The sequence below is a fragment of the Uloborus diversus genome, chromosome 3 (genome assembly GCF_026930045.1).
Source record: "Uloborus diversus isolate 005 chromosome 3, Udiv.v.3.1, whole genome shotgun sequence".
In the NCBI taxonomy this organism is placed as follows: Eukaryota; Metazoa; Arthropoda; class Arachnida; order Araneae; family Uloboridae; genus Uloborus; species Uloborus diversus.
The window spans coordinates 123319066-123334004 of record NC_072733.1 but is presented as its reverse complement, the minus strand read 5'-3'; the positions used below and the strand labels follow the sequence as shown (position 1 = coordinate 123334004).

Genomic DNA, 14939 nt, shown 5'->3' with positions numbered 1-14939 from the left:
AGGAACTATAGTTTGTTGCACTGTGTTCGACTTTCCGCTGGTAATGCTTTCTCCATCAAGATTCATTTTCAATGATGACTCGACGAGAATGATGGAATTCCAAGTATTCTGCAATCTCTAACCCTATTCTGATGTCCCTATTTAGAGTCCTGATGTATTTATCCTTGGTACGTTCAAGTCGACATTTTTTTTTCTATCCATACACTATTACCTGCAAAGAAAGTTAAATAGAGGCAGTAGAGCTGAAACGTTTTCTACAACAACCTACTCGCCAAATAAAAAAGAGTTAAAGGATAAATTGAGGGATAATTAAAATAGAAGGAACCGGATGATCCATAACAACAAAACAAACCAAACGTTCGAAGATTTTCAATGATTCAAACTGCCTATTTCATATTACCCTCCATTTGCCACATTTTTTTTTTTTTTTTTGCTACTTTCCTTTTTTTGCAAGTGACAGTTTAGTACAGACCAGTGGTACCCGCACGGCTTTGCCCGTAATAGAAAATTAAAAGGTCTTTTGGTTCGCCTGTATATTTACAAATAATGTATGGTGATTTTTCTCGCCAATTGACTTGTGCTCGTGTTACGGTTCCACGTTATGATAATTTCGTAATTTACTCGTCCATCTTATGATAATTTTTTTCTTAAAATTGGAATAAAAAAAGAACCACATTGAATTTTCGAAAAATCGCTTCGAGGTGCACACCCCCATGCTACAAACCAACTTTGTGCCAAATTTCATGAAAATCGGCCGAACGGTCTAGGCGCTATGCGCGTCACAGAGATCCTGACAGATAGAGATCCGGACAGAGAGAGATCCTGACAGACAGAGAGAGAGAGAGAGAGATCCGGACAGAGAGATTTTCAGCTTTATTATTAGTAAAGATAGCTATAGTATACACTGAAGGTGAGTTGGGGTTTTTTTTTTATCTAAAAAGAAGTTAAATTATATTTTACCCAATAACGATGTAAATAGTAGTTATTACTCTACTTAAATATATTACTACTAGTAAAATAGTTAATACTACCTCTTAACTTTCCTCTCCTTTATCTCTCTCTCTCTCTCTCTCTCTCTCTCTCTATATATATATATATATATATATATATATATATATATATATATATATATATATATATATATATATATATATATATATATATATATATATATATATATATACATATATATATATATATATACATAAAAAAGATACATTTTCAATTTCTATCTATTTTATTTATCCACAACTCATTTTGATGAGATTCAAAAATTTATGAGCGAATATAAAGATTAAATGCTGTTTTAGTTTTACATAACTCACTCCTCTCTCATAGCTATTGGTGTGAACAGCAAAAATTCCCGCTTCCCGCTAAACTGCCGAATGTATAACGAATTTCAGTGCATCAACGAATAACGGCCTTTTCAATATTTACGGCGTGGGATAGACCTTGAGGCTTTTGATGTCTGTTGTTCTAAATGATGCATAACACTGTGAAACGAACTAGTTTGTATGAAAACTGAAAAATAATAAAAAGATTGATTGCTTAATCGTATGGGACACGGTTAATTTTACTTACATAATTTCACACTACCATTAAAGCATTGTGTCCCATAAAATATTTTTAAACAAACTGTTTACTTTTCTTCAACAAAAGCGAAACCTTTCAAGTGAAACACAAAGGCATAAGGCAACAACTTTCTTATTTTTATTGAAGACCCGTTCAAGTTTTAATTCCTTGCTTCACTGTTTACTGCACCGGTGCACAAAAACAATTTGTGATTCGTTTGTTTCCATGTTTAAACATAAGTCATTACATGTGTTAATGAAGCATATTCTTCCATTTTAGGGCCATGAGTTCAGTAAAATTTAGGGGATATGGTTTTTGTTGCAAGAGTTTCGAATCACGATTGTTCGTTGCACTTACGAAATGTTTTCTGCTTTCGAATTTGTAAAAGTCAGATGATTGTACAACAATTTATTCAAATTTTTAGGTACTATTGAGGTAAGAAAGTTTAAAGTCCAATGTTTAAAGGGAAAAACTAAAACTGGAAACATTTTGTTTATTGAAGTTTTTAATGTTTCACAAACGGATTTTTTTCTTTTAATATTTCGTAAACCAAAACTTTATTTTTCGTTTGATTTAAATCTATGGAAACTTTTACATAAATTCATATAGTATTGATATTTTCACAAACTAGAATACACTTGAAGATTAATACTTTTTGCTAGACTAAGATTTACCAGAAAATTCTTAAGCACAAGCTATAGTATTAAATTAAAATTAAAAAAAAAAAAAAAACAAAAAAAAAAAAAAAAAAAAACCCGGACTGAAATGAATTATAGCTAAGAACACTCTCGATAACATCACCTAAAGAAAACAAGGTTCTTCCGTTTAGGATCTACGATGCCCCAGAAAGACACACAAACACACACGTTAAACTTATAACCAGCCCTCTTTTTTGTGTTGATGGTTAAAAATAGTTATGATTCCGCTACAGTTGACGAGTCGGCTAAGCAGTACTTAATTGTTCTACAATGTATATGGTTTTCAGTCTCAGCAAATATTTACTGGTCATTTGAAGGAGCTAATATAATAGATTCATGAAGTTAAATTTAGAAAAAAACCTTTAAATGTGTAAATTAAAAAGCTTTTTTAGTGTTCTAAATCTATTATTTGTTCCCCATTGGAAAAATTCAAACTGCACACGTATCTTTTCTTATTTTTTTAATTTAAACTTAGATGGTGTAACTGAAGTGAAGTATCGATCAAAGAGTTTTTGCCACGGGTAAGTGTGGGAACGAAACTTAGCAAATGTTTAGGAATTTGTAAAAGCATCTGGTGTGTGAAATGACAATGCAGGAGTCCCTCGTATAACACGGTTAATTCATTCCGTGTAGTATCGAAACCGTGTTATACGACTTTTTTAAAAATAACTTTTAAACTTATTTTTTCACACTAATTAATCACGTACATAGTAAAAACCATGTCAATATTTTTCGTATTGTATCGAAACCGCGATTCGCGTTGTATCGAAACCGTGATTCGTGTCACGTCGAAACCGTGTTATACGAGACTAAATAACGTGATACGAAATAATGTGAATCAAGGGATGCGTACCGTGTTGTATCAAAACTAATTTTCATAAAAACCTATTAAAGTTGTTATCAAACATTGAAAGAAAGTATTAAACAGAAATGACTTTTTAAACATAACTTTGGTGTTAGGGTTGGTTGGGGGAAGTAGGTCACTGGGGTAAGTGGATCACCCCCTAAAACTGAAATGCGGATAAAGTTTTCAAACCTTTTTGCACATATCATGGTAAATTTCATCAGTGATTGGTTTTGCATGTATTTCAGATGCCTGGAATTTTTTTCTAGGTCACAGCACTTAGTCAAAAAATAATTCTGAAAAAATTTTTTTTGCAAGTTCAAGCAACATTTTTCAAAGAAGTGTTTCCAGGTTAGTTTTTTATTACTTTTTAGATAATTAATTTTTCGCGTATAATTTAACAAAAAGCTCATATAGCAACAAGTATTTTTGTATAAAATATTATTAATAAGTGTTTAAGAGGAGGGGTCCCACTTACCCCGTACATTTTTGCTATACGGGATAAGTGGGTCTCCTCACTATGGGGTAAGGGTCCCCCTATAATTATGGGGATTTCAAAGCCAAAGGCAACTCTGATTAAATATTTGTGTTGGTGAAATACATGACAACTATGATGACTTAGTAGGAATTGATAGTTCAGCTACAAAAACTGCTAAAGCTGGTGATTATGTATTTGTGAAACATACATAAAAGAAAATCATTAAGATTTAAGTGAGTCTAATGTTGGAAGTTGATGATACAAATCAAAAAATACTGTTGAATTTGCAAGAACGAATAGAAATAGTGACACTTTTTATTGGCATAGTGCAGATGATGTTGGAGTAATTACTGAGGATGAAGCGATAATTGTTATTCCTTAGCCAACTTTACATAGACGCAGTCATTTAGTGTTTACAATTTCTTTTTCAATTTATAGTTTTGGCAAATTCAATCAAACTGATCTTAATCAACTGTATTACGTTCATTAAACACACCTTTATATGTAAAAGTAAAATATATCTCTATATGCTTACAATAAATTTCACAAATGAAATTGTTTTGTTTTTCGTTTTAAAATTTTCCTCGACACAGATTTAAAAGGCAGTGAATATCTCATAAATGGATGCATTTACAAAAAAATTATTCACACAAAAATTTTTTATTCTTTATCATGTAAAGTATCAACCCCTTACCCCTTTTATAGATATGCTTCATTTAAATTTAAATGAAAGGGAGGTGTGACTCACTTACCCTTTACTATGGGGTAAGTGGGACACCCATCCCATTTTTCAAAACGTATAATCGTCAAGAATATTTAAAGCATAATTTTAGAAAATAATGATTACTTTCTGTTTGTTAATAATGTCCAAGATGAAATAAGACAATAAGTTTTTTTTTTCATAACTTTTGTATAACGTTTCAAAAAGGAACTATTCTCAAAAGGGGTCCTACTTACCCCAACCAACCCTATATCAAAACCATGAAGTATTAAATTCAAGTTTCGTACCGTGTAATATCGAAACCGTGTTGTACAAGTACCTTGTTATACGACGGACGCCTGTACATGCGTTACAAAATAGTTTTGACACACAAAGGCCAAAAGAAAATATTTATTCTTGCTTAAGATTTTTTTGAGAAAGCATTTATTATTCTTTCTTCGAACTCGGGGAAGTGTTTGCCAAAAGAGCATACACCCTTGTGCAAATTAACTGAAACAATTTTTTTTCCACTAATTTTAAAATCGTTCCTAGTATTCAATCATACTAAAGTTTGTAAAAACATGGATGGGATGAATAAATCCTTCACCTGTCATCAATTTTTACCAATAAGTGGGGTTTGTGAGCTCATTTGCAGGATTTTCCGTGAATGAAAGCTGCAGCTATGATCACTTAAGTTGAGATTTCACTCTCATCAGCTGTGGATGTGAATCCGCGAAAGCGTACAAAGATTGTTGCTTTTTCCGAACATATGCCAAAGACTCATAGATATTTCTAAGATAGTTGGCGTTAGTATTACAACTGTAAGCCGTATTATAAAACAAATAGAGAAACAGGATCCATGTCTCTAAATCGGAGAGAGAGATATAGCCTAAAATCGAAAACAACACCAAGAAATGACTTTTTTCTTCTTACGCAAAATAAAATAGACCCTCGAAAGGCTACTGCAGCCCTTAATATAGACTTAAAAGAGCATGGAATAAATATTAGCTCATCTACTGTTCGGAGGGGGGGCCTATAAAGAAACACTTTCCGACCTAACGAGTAAAGAAAAAGAGCTACTTGTGGGCGTTATGTTGAATACTGGAGGAAAGTATTATTTTTAGCAATGAAAGTCATTTAATTGTCCTTGGCCAACGAACTCAACACATGCGGAGATCTCCAGGCAAAAGAACTCGGGATAGACCCAAGAACCATTTGTAACACACCCTTAAAAGACGTTTTAGGGTTGTTTCCATTACATTGGGGTTTGTTTTTTGCAGCCTGTTGAGGGTATGACGCATTCTGAGCAATATATAACTATTCTGGGAAAAAGATTTTACCAGAGTTAAAAAAAAGATTCCCAGATGGAATGAGAAATTTTCAGGAGGATTTAGCCCATTACCATTCGTCCAAAAATGGTCAAGAAATTCATGTCTAAGAACCAGATTGAGACATTAAAATGGCCTGGGAACTCTCCTGATATCGAGCCAACCGAGAATCTTGGGGTCGTCTATTGCATAAGGACTGTTCGACTACAAGAAGCTAATCACTGCGGTAATTCATGTCTGTTACAAGGGCACAAATATTATAAATTGCAAAAAATTGAAGCATTTCATGCCAAATCGTGTCCAAGTGTTAAAAAATTGTCTTGGAGATCATATTATGTACAAAAAACTTTTGATTTTAAATAATTTAAAATAAAAAAACATATCTTCTTAATTTTCTCATTTTTTCGAGTTTTTTTCAATTAATTTTCACAAAGGTGCGCCTTATAAAGCGCAGTCCTATTAGGCTAGAAAATTCAGTGTCCTATCAAAGCAAAACAAATGAGTCAATCCAGCAAGCTCTTATCACGTGATTTGCGAAATTTTCTCCCTTACTATTTAATTCAAAAACAACAGTATCGGTACGTCAGAAACAAAAGAAAAAAAAGAACAAAAAATTATTATTTCATGATATGTTTCTTACTAAACTCTAAATGTAAAGTTGATCTTCTAAGAAAAAATTAGTCGCAGATTATGATTAACCAGTATGCAATATTTTTTTCTGGGGCGGGGGGGGGGGGGGTACCGTACGAAACAATGAACATTTTGTATCAGTTCGCGCAACAAAGCAGAAAGATTGATTTAGAAAAAAGGCAAGAAATAAAAAATAGTTGGAAATATCATAGAATTTTGTCGTACTCAACTTTTAATGTTTTAGATGCATTGAAAAATATTTCATTCAAATTAAAAAGAGTAAACTACTAAATAAATTTTCAATAAATAGATAAGTATACGTATATAAGTGGGGGGAAGGTGGGGTACCTCGGACCTATTTTCATTTTTCAACTTTTAATTTCATAATTATTTGCCAAATCCAAATACCTTTAGTTAAAACGTTATGATTTTTTACACAACATATGAATTTCTTAAAAATTTATCTAACTTATTTCAATTACATTTTTAAGAAGAATGCAATTAGTACCGAGGTACACCACCGGTGGTGTACCTTGGGTCTTGGGATGGTGTACCTTGGACCAATGATTAACAAGTAAAGAAAACATGATTTTCAGTAAGAACATCCCTATTTATCAATCAGTAAACCACACACAATTTTAGAAATACATTTTTTATTTGTTTCAAAGATAAATAAAAATTTAGATCTTATTATCTTATTACGGTTCACTTTTTTAATAAAATAACAAGACGTTCTAGCTTCTGAAAACCATACTAAAGATTATTTTTTTAAGCTACACTTTTTTCTAACTAAGATTGTGATCGGATTAGTCAATTCCAAATGTTAACTTCTCGAGCTCCCTCTCAGATCCACCAGTTAGTGTTGGGGTGTGGTAGCTTGAATATGATATCCATTTTGTCAACTTCATAAAGAGTAGGATCTTCTCTGGTGAATTTCTGACAGTTTGGATCTTTTTTTTCAGATATTACAGTTCATACTCAACATCAGCAATAGAAATAATCTCTGCAAGAAAATATTTGATAGTTTTCTTGCCAGAGAATTTCACCAATACAAAAACACCAATCTGAATATTGACGTTATCTGGATCTTCTAGCTCATTAAAATGATGATCTGAAACATCGGTATCCTCATATAAATCTTTGATATTCTCAGGTTCAGACTCTGAGGAATAATAAAGTGTTCTTTTACCTGGCTTGGTAGGGGGTTTTCTTTTACTGTCTTAGTTTGCTTTACTTTTCTATTTCAAGATTCTCTTTCTCGGGTGTGTCGGTCAAAATACAAGACTTTATTTTAGGTCTCCTCCTATGAAATTGTTTTCTCGGTAGTGCCTTTGGATATGGCCTTATTTCTTCAGGAGTGACAAGGCTTGGGAAAAAATACTAGCTTCTGATGTTGACACACCAGTAAAATCATTTTGTGTGTTATTTTCTTGTTACTTTTGCATTGAGAGATCAGTGACATTTGATAATAGGAAATCAAAATCATGCGGAATATTTTCATTCAGCATATGTAAGCCAGTGACCTTAAAGCCATTGATTATATTTTATAATATGAAGGCCAGTGGGAATGTTCGTCCAACTATTTCAACAAACATAACTATGCAGAAGCGTGTACCTTGAACCAGTCCAAGATAAACCACTTGTTTTGGGTTCGAGGTACACTATTTGGTTATAAAACACAAAATAGCTGACCATCATGTTACAGTTAGGCCTAACTTTGTTTCAAGCACATGGTGTTATAGCTAGAGCATGACTGCATACTGCATGACCTCTTCATTTCAGAATAAACAATATTTGTTTCATAATAAAAAATACATAAAAGTATCTGGAAAAACTTACTTTTGAATGGTATACTTCTTTTTTTAATAATACTTCCATCAGATGAGCTTTCAAGAAAACAGAAAGGTATGCAATGAGACGTCTAGTGGCAAATACTTTAACTACACATGTTGCTATTCAAATATTTTAATAAGCAGAGCTATAATCAGCCTAGGTCCAAGGTATACATATGTCCGAGGTATACGACTTACCGAGATATAAGGGGGGGGGGAATACCGTACGAAACATCGAACATTTCGTTTTAGTTCGCGCAACAAAGTAGAAATATAAATTTAGAAAAAAAGGCAAGAAATAAACAAAAAATTGAAAAACAACATAGAATTTTGTCCTACTCATTTTTTCTTAATGTTTTAGATGCAATAAAGAATATTTCATACAAAGGAAAAAGAGTAAATTACTAAATAAATGTTCAATAAATAGATAAGTAAAAAAATAAATTTACTAATAGCAAAAAAAAATAAATAAAACAAAGGTCATCTCATTAAGAGCATAACAAAAAGAATAAAAAAAGACCTATTTAAACTAAGCAAATAATGTCCGATACGAATAGATTAGAAAATTTCAAACTTAATGTACTTCAGCTGTTCATATTGGACTACACTGCAAATAAACATGAACAATTTGGAACACTTTGTTTCAGAAAAAGTGATCCTAATATGTGAATGTAAGCTATGAAGTGTTCTGAATAAGCTCCGTCAGAAGGAAAGTGTTCCAAATGGGTTCTGGATACTGAACCTCGACTGCCAACACACGAGTCCAGGCAGCAGATGGTTCGTCAACACATTTGAAAACATGTTTGGTCACATTTGGGCACACTTGTAAAATCATTGCTTTCTTTGCTGCAATGAGAATGGCTAGATGAAGATTGGTTGGTTGTACTATATACTGTATGTATACACTATTAAATTAAATGACGTTATTTTTACTGTAAGTTTTGTTACATTTTTTCAATACCCTCACTCATAAACTTAATTGAAAGAACTTTGTGCTACGAAATTGTGACGTATTTCATCACGTGTGCCAAATTCTGCGAAGCTACGCCGAAAGTATTAGTAAACATTCATGTCGATTTCAGAATTTTCATCTATAACTGTGTTGGCTTGGTTTGGAATAATTTAATGCAAGTTACTTATTTCCATTACTATTCATTACATTATGCTTAAACATTTGAAAATTGACTTAGCACTCACAGATCGTTGAGCTCCATATTTTGTGTACATTATGCGTTAGCATTTGTACATTAAGCACTTGTACATCTCTGAGCATTCACATTTGGTTTTAAATAAACTTTTATTCATCATACTGTTTAAGTTGTAGAAGAATCTAAATTACTAAGTTTAAAAATTATACAATTGTAATCCAGATGTTTGATCATTGATTATGCTTGGAACAAGGATTCCTAACCTTTATTGTTATTTGTTACTTTATAAATTTATGAAATTTGATTCTCACAATTTAAATTTAACACAAATGCATAGTAAAGCAAAAAAAAAAAAAAAATGATGTTTGGAATTCTACTCTGAGCTCGAAATATATGCAAAAAGTTATATCAGCTATCTTGATCTGTTTTCTGAAACTACTAAAGCTTATATAGAATTGTATAAATGTATGTGTGTCTCAGTACATATATCGGGCCTGGAATTGTTCAAAAATAGGGTTGGGAATCAAAAAGTTTTAAAGCATTGGTTTAGAAGATAATTCTGAAAAATTTACCTTTTTTTTTTTTTTTTTTTTTTTTTTTTTTGCCTTATTTAAATCAATTTTTCAATTTGCTGTTCGACAAGTTACTAAAAAAATCTTCTACAACTAATCTACAACTTGTGATGAACTAAAATTAAATAACATATGATGAAAATTTTGACGAAAACGTGTAATTATTGGATAAGTAAAAAGTTCATTCTGTTGCAGATATCAAAGAAATATTTTAATATTATACATATATTTCATGCAAACTATTTAACACTATAAAAGAGAGAATCAGGGGCCCACAGACTGGAATTCTCGGCATTTTCAGGGCTTTTAATTAAAAATTTATTTTAGCTTTAATAACGCAATTTTAGGCCATATTTTTAATATTCGGGCAAATGTGTAGGGATACCTTCCCGAGATATTTCTATTCTATTCCATTCAAGAGTCACAACTGACTACAACTGTATTTATGTCGAGGACTGCATACAAAGTGCCTTGCCTCCATTATTTTATATACCGATAGATGGCAGCACCATCACCGGATCGAACAGTTAATGAGAATTTAGAACTAGTCCAAGAGCTAATAGCTACCAGGTACTAGCACCCCCAGAGGTATCGTTTCACTTGGAGGACATTGAGACCACGAGCATATTTAACGTCGCCCAGTCCCCTTTAATGACGACGGTGGGTCTTCGACCAGCGGGGATCGAACCCGAGCCCCTCCGGCCCCGAGTCCAATGCCCTACCGATCAGGCTACCACGGCCCCCCCGAGATATTTGTTGAAGCTGATGTTTTGAAAATAACGTTTAAACTGTCTTTGGGTGATGTAACGGTGAGAAAACGAAGGGGGGGGGGTCTAGAAAAATGAATTAAACTGGAGTTTTAAAATTGCAATTTTACATTGGTCTTTAGTAAATTATAGGGTAAGAGTTTCCATGAATGATCCCCTCCGAAAACGATTCAGAGGTGAAGAATGAAGAACATTTTTAGGGGACTTAAGGGGATATCCAACCTCAATGTTTCAAAATTTAATTTTAAAAGTATAATTTTAAGCTGAACTTGAAGACGTTAGAGGAAGGAGACACGGAGAATCTCACCGTAAATTTAAAAAAAAACAACAAAAAAAAAAAACTGATATTTTAAAAACATTTCAGCTATATTTGATGATAAAAGGGAAGGGAGGAGGGGGGGGGGTCTAATTCTAGAAAAAAATTATCCAAGAAAATTTAGTGTTAAAGGGGACATATATTATTTGTGTTCAACTGATAAAGTTTATAAATGTAAAAAATAGCTTTTATAAATTCAATTTTTATGGAATCTTACAATAGAATTGACTTGCATGTAAAAACGAGGATTCAGCAATACAACTGTCCAGCAATGTGATGTAAATTTTAAAATCTGAACATGTGTCAAATTAATTAATTAAAAATATATTGACTGTTAAGTAGTAAAACTGTAAACGATTTCTTCAGATGTGTTTCAGGATTTCCTTTTATTGAAAAGAAATGAACATACTTCTGTTCAAGCTCGAGTTATGTAAGACTTTTTCCTGACGTCGTTTGTATTTAAATTTTCAGACATTTGAAACTGAAAGTCATTTTTTTCGTATTTTGAAAAGCTTTGAAACAATGAACCTACCACACTAAATTTAATTAAACGTTCGACTGAAACAAAATAAGTCAAAGTTGACCAACACTCAATTAATTAAACTTTTGCCCAAAGACGATAAGGATTCAGCAATACTACTTTAAGCAATGTGATGTGAATTTTAAAATGTGTATATATGCCAATTAGGTTAATTTAAAAAATATTTTGTTTTACGACAAGATGTGTTTAGTAAAATGCAAAATAGGAATTTAGAGGTTCTAAGTGCATCAGTTTAAAATGTAAATGAAATACGCTTTTAATTTCTAGCTGCATTAGGGAACTTATTTCTTCCTTGAGACAATTTAACTTTTTAAACAGCACTCTGTATTTCAAAGTATAATTAAGCAAGTTTGACCAGGAATTTCTGTGAACTCGTGTTTTTATTTAACGAAAATCGAACTACTGAAAAAATTCAAGTACAACTGAAACTTTTTAAGTTGAAGTGGCCCATTCAACTCAAACATAATTCGATCCAATCGAATAAGATTGCATCTACCAATAGCACAGTCAAAAATTTGCATTACCTCATCCAGTTGAAATTTCTCACTACGCTACTGGTAGATAGCATTTCATCAAATTGAACACAATCGAGTTGAATGTGCCATTTAAAAAAAAAGCAAGTTACGTTTAATAACTTTTGATCAACCTAATAATCAGATGTTCACAAAATTGTATTCCATAAGTAATTTTTCCAAAAAATCATACTGAAATAACAATTTAGAAACAGTACCTAGTGAAATATTTGTCGCTCAATTTTTCACCAAGTGGGCGTCCATTCATAACATCATTTCAGGGGCACATTCAACCTAACATAATTGATGATTCGATTCGAACGAATTCTATCAACCAAAACTGAAGCCAGAAATTTCCTTTACTCCACCCAGAAGAAAATGTCTCGCAACGTGACTGGTAGATAGAATTCGATCGAATCGAACATAATCGAGAAAAATATGCTTCTTAGTCGTCATTTAAAACTACACCGATTTGGCTCAAAAAAAAAAAAAAAGAAAAAGTGTAAACGCTTCTTTTGAAACCTCTGTGCACATCAAAAACGGAGATGCACAACCAGACTCCACTCAGTCTACATACAAAATTTTAACTTATTACGGCATACAGTTTTTCAGTTATGCGAGATACATTAAAACCAGAGGTGAATTCGTGCTTGGTCTTACTGGAACGCCGTTACTTTTCAAGAAAAATAATTTCGCTTCCACACAAAACTGGCCAAAAATCGTTATTCAATCATTTGTCACTAGCGTTTCTGGTACTGTAACATTTACGAATTCACCTCTGATACATACGTACTTACTGACGTCACGAGAAAACTCGTGATAATGAATTCAGTAATTATCAAAAATGGGCATTTTGATTTCCCGTACATTCATATGCACTTACAAACGGGTTGAAAACACTATACATCTGGGAATGAGTTAAATGGAATTCTTTGGCCTAATTCAAAAGGATTTTTTTTTTTTTTTGATTTAATGCATTTACTCTTGTACTTTGCACAATGAAGAAAAACTAAATACTAATTAATTGGCAATTCTATCTTTGCAGTGAAGTTTCACAGAAATGATTAGTTATTAAAGAATTTCATTGCATTTTAATGGTATAAAAGAGCACTACTTTTTTAAATGGTCATTGATCATAAACCGAGCAGTAGACTACTGAGTAGCTAAGTCAATGGCGTAGCTACAGTGTTTGCCGCCCGGGCCGGTTTCTCAATTTGCCGCCCTTTCTTTGTGAAATAGCTAATACATTAAACTGTCAAGGGTGTTTAAACCAAAACTAGAAATTTAATTAAAGAAAAAAAAGACGTAATTAGTTTCTAAATACTTATAAAAGAAAAAAAAAAGAAGAGTGGTGGAGGCGAGGCCCATACTTGTAGAAAATTGCAGAATTTACGTAAAAAATCGCAATTTTCGGCAATTTTTAGTAAGGTTAAGAGAAAGGGCAGGTTGGGTTTGCTCCCGAGTTTTTCCAAAACTAAATTTTGGCAATCTTTGGGGACATTAGGAAAAGCTTTGAAGAGTTCGGCTTTCCTTCCTCGGAAATTTTTCAAAATTGAAGTTTCCAAAATGCAGTTTTAATCTTTGGAGACGTTAGATGAGGGGAAAATGATTAAGGTGCGAAGAGGGGGGGAGATGCTCTCAGAATAATTTTGAAACTGAAGTCCTAAAAACGTACTTTAAGCTATCTTTGATCACGTTAGGAGATAAAGGATAGTCAAGTTCAAATGCTGTTTTCACAAATTGATATTGAAGTATCGAAGCCTTAAAAACGTAATTTTAGATTATATGTTGAGATATAAGAGAGGGTATGAGTTTTCACCAGAAAAGTTTTCAAAAATAAAGACCCAAACATGTGGCTTTGTTTGCTACGTTAAAGGAAAAGACCGGGTTCGGGGTTCTACTCAGAAATTTGTAAACATTGAGGTCAAAAACCGTATTTTAAGCTATATTTGGTGATATCAGGAAAAGAGATGAAAGATTCGAGAGCTGCCCCTCCTAAAAACATTTTGAAGCTATCTTTCACACTTTTAGACCACAAAGCGGAGGTGGGAAAGGTTCCTGACAGGAATTATTTGATACTGAATATGCTAAAAAACAATTTTAGACTATGTTTGGCAAAGTTGAAGGACCAAACCAAATGTTAAAAATGAAATTCACGTACATAGCGCATAAAGAGTAGACTAACGTGGGATCCAAAGTTGTCGGATAAATTTTCTACTCTCAAAAGCGAGGAAACGGAAATTCTTTTTACTTCTTTTGAAATAGAGAGCTCTTGTAATGAATGAGAAATCGAAGTAAACTCTACAACATATAAAGCCACCCCTGTGATGTCAGTAAATTGCTTCGAGTACCATTTTTCACCTCCCCCTCCCTTTCTTACTCTTGTCACCAAAAAATTTTTTGTTTCCTAAGGAGGTTTTTAAGAAACTCTCTTAAAATCCAGTTTTAACTCTTTCTTATTATCGAAAATTGGAAAACTTCATTGTTTTCTTCCTTTTGGAGTTAACTTCTAGAGTCTAAAAAAAACATTGGTCCTATAACTGTTCACTGCCGTGTCCTCAGAAAAAAAAACAAGGAATTGTACTGATATGCTATCAAGAAAGACTTATGAAAGTTATTGAAAAAAATCAAGCAGAAGGTTTTGTATAAAAGTAATTTTTAAATTTTGTAATGACACAAAAGTCTTATAATTTGAAGATTTTCTTTTTGCCTGCAATAACAGATTGAAACCATAATTTCCTTATTTGAAAAATACGTTCCCTTTTCCACATCAAAAGGATTAATTTGCCGCCCCCCTAAAAGTGCCGCCCGGGGCGGACCGTCCCCTCCGCCCCACCCTAGCTACGCCACTGAGCTAAGTAGTAGGAACGTAAACAAATTAGATTTATAGACAGTAATAAAAAGTTTTTGTTCTTGAGGAATTTTTTTTAAATTAATTTATATAACCATTTATTTTTGACACATTTTTGTTTACTTTTTACATTATTGATTGGCTTTGAAA

At 32.6% G+C, this 14939-nt stretch overlaps 1 protein-coding gene across 1 annotated transcript in view; it reads right to left on the bottom strand.

The window, feature by feature from the left end:
• Positions 1-14939, bottom strand: part of LOC129218238 (regulator of G-protein signaling 1-like) — a 105660-nt gene that overhangs the window by 31583 nt on the left and 59138 nt on the right. The window lies entirely within an intron of this gene.